At 38.1% G+C, this 11,693-nt stretch overlaps 1 long non-coding RNA gene across 1 annotated transcript; it reads left to right on the forward strand.

The window, feature by feature from the left end:
- Positions 1–3,905: 3,905 nt before the first annotated feature.
- Positions 3,906–9,702, forward strand: LOC107209290. Its single transcript, XR_001523601.3, has 3 exons — positions 3,906–6,271; positions 6,617–6,860; positions 9,112–9,702. It is a non-coding gene; the product is annotated as an uncharacterized LOC107209290 (long non-coding RNA).
- Positions 9,703–11,693: the final 1,991 nt, after the last annotated feature.

Below are 11,693 nucleotides of genomic sequence, written 5' to 3' on the forward strand. Positions count from 1 at the left end.
GGGAAAAATGGCTGTGTTATTGCAATTTTTGGCTTTTTTTTGCTATTCTTCTAGATTTGTTATTTTGTCATGAAGCAGAGAGACAAAGCCACTTGCTAAGTAACAGCACCTCTCCTAAAATCAGGAAATGGGAGAAAGGAGAGCTTGTATTAAAAGACTGGCTACTAAGGAAAAAATAAATCACAGCACAACTTCACCCACTGTTACTCAGTGTGAAATAAAAGATTCATTACCATTTCCTGGCTTCAGAAATATGTACACCTACTTAAGTATTATGTGTACTTAGGTACGCATGAAACAGAAGTTTGTGTTATGTCCCACTGCCTGAGACCTATCAGTGGATACTGACACTGACTTGGAAGGGGATGAAAGTGGGAGGAATTTTGTCCACTGATACCATTAACTCTTTGAGTTTTTCAGTTTAGGAATGTGAAAAATGTTAGAGCAGGAACAGACTACATACTTATTAACCATTTATACAATTTCTACCAAGTAATTTGCTTCCGAGTATCACAGCTCAAGTAGGTTTTTTTTAGTATGTTAGCCATACTTATAATTGATTTTCATTGCCCCTTCTGTCAATCATGCTTATAAGAAGTAAAGGAATTTACTGATATGTTCACATTGAAGTTATGTGAGTGGAGATTACTGCTAAAAAGGGTGCTAGGAATTCATGAGAAGGACGACATAATGACAGAATGACATAGGTATGTTTGCTAACTCAGTTTTTACTTCCATTGGTACTTGTAAATATCAAATATGTATAAATTGTTAAGTCAATATCGTAGAGAAAACACACTGTGCAGCTCAAGGAAAAGTGAGAACAGCTTCTATCGTTGGCAGATTTAACACAGCACCAGTGTATCGCAGCTCTTCCCAGGAAAAGAGTATTATATCATGAGGCAATGATGATGTCAGAGACATAAGCAGAATGATGTCTTCCAGATATGTGTTAGATATGTGTCTTTAACAGTACTGAGGAGCCAAGCCGTAGACTGAACTGTGACTTAGGAGCTGAATAGAGCATGAAGACTGTTCCTAACCCAAAGAATTTAGGAAATGTGTGTGGTACAGGAGATACAGCAAGGCTATTAGACCCAAATAGAACTTTTTAAGCAATGCCTTGTGAGACTGGCATGTGTAAGACACAGGTTTTTTATCATGCTAGGCCAAAAAGAGATGACAAAAGGACATGCAAGTCTGAGAAGATAGAGATGGTGTAAGGAACAGATGCTGCTTCCTGCAGGACAAAGGAGCCAAGTCTGCATATGGCTCCATGTCTAAAGACTGAAGAGCTGATCTGAAATGCACAGGCCATTCTGAGTGTTTCTTATGAGAATTTTAGGAGTCTTTCTAAAAGAATAAGAAATAAAACACATTTTTTTTTAGCAAGTTTATCTTGGGAAATTAAATAATATTAGAAATTCAAGCATCATCAAAGTACCTCAGCATAATTAGGTGCCTAGAGACCTTCAGAATTTATTTGCTTGCCTATCACAATTTCCAGAAAGATAGGAGAAAAAACAGACTTCTCTAGGCTAACTCAAGTAATGCTAAGTAAGGGAAATATTAAGCAGAAGTGCAATTATAGACTTGATCATATTACCCAAAGATATATTGATTAAAAATATATAAAGTTAGAACAGGAGATCAAGCCAGGCCAACAAAATGAAACAAAAATTTGCTAATTTCCTTATATATTTGTAAGAGTTAAAGATTTCCTTTCTGTTCTATCAGAGAAAAAAAGAAAAGTAATTTTCTTAATTGATTTAATCGCTACATTTACAATTTAGTATTTTAAAGCTCATAATTTTTCTCACAAGCTGAACAAGGGATGGTTGATTTTATGGACCTAGTTCGTTTGTATCCTGTTGTAATCTCTTGCCAATTTATTTTCCTATAATTTTAATGTCACCCTATATAGTTCAAGCAGTGTGCTCAGTAGCTGTAGCAAGATCCTGCAGCATTATCCTACAGGTGAGGAATATTCCAGTTGGATTTTTAAGGACAAATGAGGTTATCAGTCTTGGATGAGGTTTTACTGAGCTCCCCTAGATGGCACTCTGTATGGATACAACTAAAACTGCTGGAGTAAATCTTTCTCCACCTCAGCTTTATGCATTTTGCTAACTAATTACTCCCAAGTCATTGTAAAGTGAGGGTGAAAACACAGTTTCCCTCTTCAGAAGCAATAAGAGATAAAGCCAAGGGGAAAAAAGTAATATTCACAGTGCACATCAAATGCAAAAAAAAAAATTCCTAATTTGCAAATAACTTTCACCCAATGCCATTCTGTGAACTAGAAAGAAACACAACAGAAGAGAAAGCAACAGTATACACTCACAGATTCATCAATGCTGGAAGAGGCCTTTAGGATAATCAAGTTCAACCATCAACCCAGCACTACCACTGCAGCCCCTAAACCACTAAATCATCCCCCAGCACCAGCCCCAGGCACTGCTAAACACCTCCAAGGATGGTGGTGTCCATCCCAGGGGTGATGGTGCCCACCATCTGCCTGGGCAATCTATTGCAATGCCTGTCTCAGCCCAATGCCATTTTCTCTGCTCCTCTCACTGCAGGCACAGTAGAACAGACATAATCTCCAGTCCTGTCATGAGCCTTGTTCTCCTTTGCTGGACACGCTCCATCACCTCAATGTATTTTTTACAGTGAGGGGTCCAGCACTGAATGCAGTAGGCGAGGTGTGGCCTCACCAATGCTGGGTAAAGGGGAATGATCCCTTCCACAGTCCTGCTGGCTACACTCTTGGTACAAATGAGAGTTTCTATCAGCAACACTTATTTGCCATAATCTTGAAAATAAAGGTGCTAGAAGGAGAATCCCATTATAAAGAGTGAATGGTGTAAGACAGTTTGAATTTTGAAGTCACTGTCAACAATTTTACTAAAACAAGAAAAAAAAATGCTACCTCAAGGACTGAGCAGAATCACTAGGATTCCAGAGAGCGGACACACATCTTAGATAGCATTCATGAGGGCAAGGTGCCTGACTCCTGGTCCTCTGACCAGAACTCTTCAGTCCAAGGGACTGTTAGCTATCGTGGGCTATTCTGGAAAGGATTTTTCATAGTTGTTTGCATACAAAAATGGCAAGTCTATCTAATTTCTCAAGGAATTGCCAATTATCTTTTAAAAACTTTTCTACTTGCAGCTCCTGACACTTAGAACCACTAGGAATCATCAAAGGCTTTTGCCAAAATGGGGAAGGAATGCGACAAAAGATGAAACGTTTTAAGGAACACATAGTTACACAAGCAAGGCCCTTGAAGTCAAAACAACAACAACAAAAACAAAAAACCAAAAACAACAACAACAAAAAACCAAAAAAAAACCCCCCAAAAAAACCCCAAAAAACCCCAAAAACTTGGGTAATACTGTCATCCTATAATCCCTTCCAGATATAAAGGTTTGCCCTCAGCTGTTTCAGTCAGTAAACAGGCTGTCAAGATCAAGCCACTGAAAACAAAAACTAGTGCAGTGATGTGTTTAAAAGCACCTGTGTATTGCACTTGATCAGCATATTTTTCCTCTTTATCACTTGCAGAAAGCCTGACTGCTGTCTCTTGAGAGGCAAATAATTTAGGCTGTGTCTAGGAAAGCTGCGATCTAAGATAAATAGCTATCATCAGAGTGATAGAGTGACACATAACAAGTCGTGGAGCCTCATGATGGCAATGTGATTGCTAGTTTGGAATCTCATATTATCTGTGCTAGAGTAAGAACAAATTTCTATAAATATGTGGTAGAAAGGGTCCAATTTGTTCTTCATATAATACCTGTTTTATGCTCTAGTGGAGCCAGCTGAGTCACTGAAGTATCAGCGCACTGTTACATTGCTTTTTTAAGAAGTATTCTCACAGATTCTGAAATTGTGTACTTCTCTAATTATGTTATCATCAAAATTTTTGAGTGTTAGCACCCTGCTTCTTGCAAACTGCAGCTTAAACCCAAGTGCTAATATAAGGTGCTCTCAAAACCTCAGGCTGCAGTGAATTCAGGCTGGACTTTCCAAACAGTGGGAAGATTTTCCCTGGGTTCTTCTGCATCTCAGTTGCTTCTTTCTTAAATGTGAAGGGTACAATCTCCTTCTCCCATGGGAACAATGTGATGGTGAATTAATTCAGTTTCTTTAAGTGCCTATGTTATGGAACACAGAAAGAGTCACAGATACATCACACAAAGCTAGGCTGAAATAATGACCAGTGAACAAGGCAAGAGGCTTCCTATAGAGCAGCATGCTGATAAAAGAAATAGCTGCTCAGGAAATTATTCCTTACCCCCCCATGGAACAGAATGATATACCAGGACCAGTGTGAAAAACTCCAAACTTTTTAAGACTTACATCACACTACAGATTCCCAAATGGTACAAGACAGCATTTAACAGCTGCAAAATATGCACCCCCCTAGTATGTCTACTTTTGAGACAGTAATTTTGTAATCTTGCCAAGCTACCATCAACAATTTGATTAACATTACTGAAAAACTCTGTTTGTACAAGTTTGAAAAAGTAAAAACTGGAGTCTTCTACAAAGATCACTCTGATTAAAATGAACTTTTCAGCTGTGTTTACCCTGCAAGTCCAAAACTGCAAATTTTCTCCTGTTGGAAAGATACTCGTAGATTTGCACTGGAAAAGCTGAGCACTGCCTTGTGCTGTTCTATCAGTATTAGTATAAGGTTATGAAGACTTGAAATACTTCTCAAGTATTTCTCAAGGAAAATTTGATAAACACATTGAAAATTTATTCAGCCAGCTCCCAACCTTTATCATGTGCTTTCCCACAAGTAGTGACAGAGGGTCCCTTTTTTGTCTTGTAGGTAGAACCAATGGGAATTGCATTTCACAAAGAACAACAGAACCTCATTTGTGGGTGTCACTGCAACAGGAGATGTGTGTTATATACAGCACTGTGCTGTTAATTGTGACATTATGTTCATCATGTTTTCATTGACAAGGGACTCCGAAGCACACCATTTATTTATTGCTTTTGCTGACTAATAGTATGCAAAGCTTTGATATTCTTACAAATGGTACCACTGAACAGTAGGGAGGGAAACATTCACGTGGAGAACTTAGTATAATGCTCAGTGCTGCCTGTGCAGCTCCCCCAACAAGCCCCAACAAGCTTCAGAGAGAATAAGGCACTTTGTGTTGCCACAGATGCAAGTGTTCAAAGTACAAACATAAACTTTGTCTACAGGGAGATGTAGGCAACTTCCTAACTCTGTGTGAAATCTGCAGATTTTGTTTTGCTTTAGCTATGAAGGCTTTAAATGTCTTTTGAATAATTGTGAGTATAAGGTGACACCCTTTCTTCGTGTTTTCTATATCAAGTCACTTACTTGATATAAAGAGAACTCAAGTCCAAATGTCCTCCTCACAGCACTTGTATCCCAGAAGTACCTCTTGGCCTGTGAGATATGTTCCTGTGAGGCTCTCTAAAACTGTTTTGCTAAAGTTTATTTAAAATTTCACTGGATAAAATGAAGAATCAAAGGTAGAGTAATGCAGAAGGCTGCACACTGCATCTGCAGGAGACATGCTCTCTTTTCTGAGGACAAGGAACTTCAGTAATTTTATATGAGGTAAAAGCCCACACCAAAATTTGAAAGATGGCAATGAGAGCATTACTGTGAAAGGATAGCTTCCTGCATACTTATGAGAGTTTTTCAATGCAGGTTTTAAATGTTGGTTCAGCTTCCTTTGGTTTTCTTTAGACTCCCTCCTATGTAAAGTTAAAGAAAGAATTAATAGCCAGTGGTTTTTCTTGTCAGTTTTTCAGCATGTGACAAATGTTTTATTTCTGGTAGAAAACATGTTTTTTCTTTTCATTTTTTTTGGCCCAAACTTTCTTTGCTTTCCTGGCATATGCTGAAAGGCCAGAACAGCTTCTCTACTTCAGTTCCTGGATCTGTGTCTGATTTTGTCAAACATCTGCAGATTTACCATGCCTCAGCTTCCCCATGTGAAACACTGCCTTGTGATATCATTACCTGAAAAGTGTGAAAAAAAGAAGGAGGATGCAGGAAGTTTGGAGAGCTGGCAGGGTTGTATTTCTGGAAATTTTATTTCAAAACATTATTAAAAAACTTTTCTGTTTGTACAACTTATTGGTAGCCCAAAGGTATACTCAGGAAGAGGGAGGTTTTATTTATATGGAATATAAACTGTAAGACCAGAGAGAGAAGTATCATAGCGTATTCTTAACAATGACAAAGAAGAGTTGGAGAAAGAAAACACTGCTGGTATGACACTTAGAGTATTAAGTTACATTGCTTGCACTGGCCTAGGTATACTTTATTCTTTCCACTCTAACTAAAACAATTCTTCAAAATTCACCACTATTCCATTTGGAAGCAGGTGGGGTTTATAACATTGAAAAGATAATTTTGGAAGAAAGAACAGTGAATTTTTGGCATGAAGCCAGTTACAGTTTGGAAAGCAGAGGCTGAGTTATGGTGGAAGTGTTTTTTTCTGGTGGTTTTGGCAAGTGTTTGCCTTTTTGTTTTGGGTTTTTTTGTTGTTGTTGTTTGCTTGCTTGGGGTTTTGTTTGTTTGTTTGTTAATTTTAATTTAATCTCCAATGAGTAGAGCTGGACCAGAGCAGCTACCAATCAAAAATCTCCCTTAAAAGATGAACAGGACTGTATACACTCCTTTGGATGTTGGCATCAGCTTCCCCTGCTAAGTTTCTGCTCTGCAACCTCATCATAGAATTTCACACTGGGTTAAATTTTGGCATGATTCGGAAGAAGATGAGCCAGGAATTAATGAAGAGGAAGATTCAACAACATGATAACCAGAAGCTAATGCTACTACTGCTTGAAAAATTGAGGTAAGAGAAAAAGGAGAAAGGAAAACATTATGAGCAGAAGATATTTGCTATTTTTAATTTCTTTATAGATGTAGTCCTTTTAACTTTAGCTCTCCAAAGAGATATTTTAGCCACTCCTTATTTTTAACAACACCAGTGACTTCTGTGATTTCCTTACGGTCCTGTTATCAAAAAAATTGTGAAGCTGTTGAATATCAACTGCTACCTGGAGCCAAGTTTTTTTTATAAAGCCAGTTTGATGAAAATGCCATATTCAAAGGCAGAATGCAGAAGAATTTGTATAATTGTAAGCTGAGCTCATCCAAAAAAAATGTTAGTAGAGCAGATCTTTTGTTTCCCCAACCAACCAAGGCATTCACCTCTGTTAAGCTCAGTCTTGCTACATCTCTACTACAACTGCATAGTACAAAAAAAAAAAAAAAAAAAAACCCAAAAAAAAAAACTCTTATAAAAATATTCCAGCAACGAACTCCTTGGAATATGCACTTATTACAGTGATTACATAGCATAGCACTGTGTGACTGTGTGTCCTTTTGCTCTTTACTTGTTCTCCGAGGAGTTGGGATGAGTGTTAACATGACATCTCAGCTAGCTCAGCAGCTAGTCCTTTATTACAGGTTCTGCTCTGCATCTGAGACTGCATGTCTTATTAAGCACTGGCCTTGTGATGCATGCTAGTAAAGTCATGATTTTTGTATTTATAAAATAAAGAACAAATTATCTTCTCCTGGAGTTCTCTCTTAACAAGATTTTGCTGTACAAAATTCTGACTAGTTTCCTCCTGCCATCACTCTTATTAAGTCTTACCTAAAAGGCCACTAAAGTGATTTGTTAAAGGCTTGTTAACAGCTGTTCCCTTCCTGTGACTTTCTCCTTGTGGCTGTTGTGTGAAATAATGTTCTGTAAGAGAAAAGTAAATGAATCATGATAATTTTTCAGTGCATCCTCACTCATCATATGAGCCATCAGTGTTTATCATGTAGGCCCTACAATCACCAGTGATGACAAATGCAAAGACAATGCAGTTATCACCTAATTTTGAGTCCCATTTACCTCTTTAGCTCATGGGAAAATTACCTGGCTTGAAATAGATTTTTCATTTTATACATAAGACAGGGAATTGTAGCTGAAGTACAACAGAGCTTTGGGAAGCATATAAACATGGGTTATTTGTTCCCCTCATGATGTTCTAACACTTATGTATAAGTAATATAAGGTAACAAGTGAACATTTCTGCATGCCCAGTGCTGAAGCAAAAGTGTGTGAACAACTAGTGGTTTTCATCAGGATCTTAAATACCCAGTCTGTGCCTGCTCAGGTTGTTACAAACTGCTCTGTGAATGGCTGGGTTATGTGACCTCTGTACAATGGCTAGTTGTTTTTTCTTCCCAATAGAATGTCTCTGTTATCTTCAACATTCTTAAGAGTGTTTCCTGATTAGAGATCTAACATTGCCAGCTGTATCTTCCTGATAACCTCAGCATGCTCTGGGGTCACTGAACAAGTCACATGTACATTTTATGTGGCCACAGTTTACTAATAAAATTCATGTCTGTACTGCTTTTAAGAACACTTTCTATCAATACCTATCAATATATTATTAATAGCTAATAAATATATCTAAATACAAATTTTATATAAATATTACTATATATTATTAATTATATAATTGATATTATAATGTATATTAATATACATTAACGTACTATTATTAAAAATATGTTAGTAGTGATCTCTTTAAGTTAGAGTTCAGAGGTAGCCATAAGTACATAGTGTGACCACAAAGGTAGGAGCTCTTCAAGATGTCCCTTGAGGAAATGTGGGAGAGGAGTAAGAAGTAGTCTCCTACTCTGCCCCTTCACTGCCTGCTCTCTGAGAAAAAGTGTGCTGGAAACTGAAGCCACCCCTCCTGTCAGTGCCATGTCCCACCACTATGTCAAGTCACCATCTGCATCTTCACCTCTAGCTCACACACATCCAATGGCTCCACAAATGCCAGCTTCTATAGTGACCTGAGGCCCCTTCCTTCCCCCTCAAGACCCAGCAGCTGTGTATTCATTTAAAAGGAAGATCAGTGAGTGGTTTGTATGCAGGTGTCTTGCATGTGGGGGTTACTTTGCTTGGGTGGTGTGCCACAGCAAATTGTCTTCCCATTGCTACTGCAGAGATGTGAAGTGCTGGTGGGTCAGCTTCTGAACAGCTGCAATTTGCAGCATTGATTTTTCTGGTTTATAACCAAGATCTGTCACAGTTTTCAGGTTTGTAAAGGACAAGAGGGGTTCAATGCACCGACCATATCCAACTGCAAGTTGTCTGATGAGAGAAAAGGACATGAGCAGCTCACTAATCTTTCTTGCAGGCTTCTGCATCCATTATATTCCTTCCAGTCAAGTGGAAGCAAGATGAAATTTTGGAAGACTCAAGTGATATTGAAAAGAGAAGCAGGGCAGGAGCACTGCCCAGAGGAAAAATGATGGAAGAAGGAACAGGGAGATGAAGAAAAGGAACTTTATTTAGCTTTCTTTCTCCTTTCTGAGGGGCTCCAAGAACCTTCTTCAAGATTTACATGTATTGAACGAGTTATTCTTAACAGTAAAAGTGAAGGACCCACTCCAAGAATTAGGTCATACATTCCAGCTTCCTGACAATAAATAATGGAAAAAGATCTGAGTGAAGGTTATCAGTCAACACAGTGTTTTGTTCCTTAAAGCTAGGAAGTCCAGTCTGTGTTTTCTAATGCACTGCTGTCATGGTGTAACTGCAGTCACCAACAAAGTACCACAGAGCCACTGGCTCTGTCCCCACCCCCAGTGGGCTGGGGAGGAGAATCAGAAAAAGATTAAGCCCATCAATTTAAATAAGAATTATTTAATAATTTAAGTAAAATATAATTAATAGTAACCATCATAGTAGTAATGGAGAGAAAAAGAGAGAGAGAGAGAGAGAGAGAGAGGGAGAGAGGGAGGAATAAAACCAAAGAAAGATAAAACCACATATTCCTCAATATATGAGGAATAAAGGTGAAATAGGAGTAGAAAATTATCTATCAGAAGTAAAGTGATGCACAATGCAATTGTCAGCACTTGCTGACAGATGACCAGCCCATCCCCAAGAAGTGATCAGCCCTTCTTGAGCAAGTCCCCCAGTTCATATACTGATATTCTGTGGTATGGAATATCCCTTTGGCCAGTTTGGATGAGCTCTCCTTCCCAGGTTCCCTCTTTGCTGCTTCTGTATCTACACCCTGACATGGGAGTCATGTGAGTAGGGAGCCTGAAAAGTCCTTAACTTAGACTAAGCACTACTAAGCAACAAAAATCCAAACCACAGCACTGTAACTTAAATTACTTTTGTCCCAGCCAAAGCCAGGATGCCTGGTCTTGTGATTTGAAGCATCATGACTCCTTTAGAAACACTGGGAGTTTTCTTTTAATTTCACTTGGCAGATCACAAACTTTATTATAAAATTTGTCTATTAAAATTGCCAATTTCTCTTTTTCTTAATGAGTGTATATTGATTACAATGTCTAATTTTTCCCTGTTCATTCAACTCTGACACAGCTGTGTCTTTTGGTCAATATCCACTTTCTAGTAGCAAATCAGCTTCTACTTGCAAAGTTCAGATTTTATAGATTAGTTTTAATATGGTTATTTTCAAGAAAAAAAATGAAGAATGTAAACATTTCAATAAATATTTGTAATAAAAAACTGAACACTCCAAAACCAAATCTAAATTAATCTCAGCAATCCTGATCACCATGTAATATTAACTACTGGGGGGCCATTATTCTCGTTTTTATCTGGACTCTGCACCTCTGCCCCATGTGCTTTTGGTCAGCCTAGAAAGCTCTAGAGGTTAAGTAGCTTTACAGCACAGTCATCGATGGGAGGGCTGCCAGTACCAGTGCAAGGAGAATGCTCAGCAGTGCAGTAGCCCTGTACCACAGCTGCAGAGAAAATAAGAATATTAGCTGATCTCTCACAACTCTCACCTTTCAGTATTGTGGAGTTATGCATTAGAGCAGTGTTAATCTGCAGGAGTTCTATTTGAAAAAAAAAAACCTGAAGTCAGAAGAAAACACACAGAAAATCAGGTTTTAAAAGAGGAAGCTTTTAGAAGAAGATATATTTGTCTAAACAAAGGGCAAGATAAGATGCCCTGTATCTGCAAATAAATAATAGTAGAAATAACCTCCAGAAGTAAACACATTCTTGGTAAAAAAGCCTTCGCTAAGTCATCTTGTAAACTCAGATCAGGTTTACTTTAATAAGGCACAAAAAGCCATTTTCAAGGGCAATAGCATCTTGCTGAATAGGACCCCTGATTGATGCCTACTGGTAGTTGGCAATATGATGTAAGATGAAGGAATTCATAGTAACCATGGGAAATTTTAAAACAGTGTCAGTTTTCTCAGAAATTACATAATATGCTTGTTGAAAAGTTAGAGGAGCAAACCTCTAAATCAATTACCCCTACTGACCCCTGCAGCCAAACCAAGCCCATCAGAGGATCTTTGAAAAAAACCCAACCACCAACCAGCCAACAAATCTTCTGGCTCTATGGGTTCATTAATTTTAAGAAACCAACCTGTTTGGATCCTTTGAAAATCCTATATACATCATGCCTGTGATATTACTCACATGACTAGGAAAAATTCTCCTGTCTCCAGGATCTTTATGGAGTATTTACATGAATAAGAATACATGTTATTTTAAAAACAAACAACCTGAGGGTGGGGTAGATGTAAACAAGGAGGGTGAAAGGAGAGTTACGACAAACAGGAGATGACTCACTGAAAGTCATGTGATGGAAACAAAAATGGTATAAGAAAG

Source organism: Parus major, chromosome 1 (assembly GCF_001522545.3).
Source record: "Parus major isolate Abel chromosome 1, Parus_major1.1, whole genome shotgun sequence".
Taxonomy (NCBI): Eukaryota; Metazoa; Chordata; class Aves; order Passeriformes; family Paridae; genus Parus; species Parus major.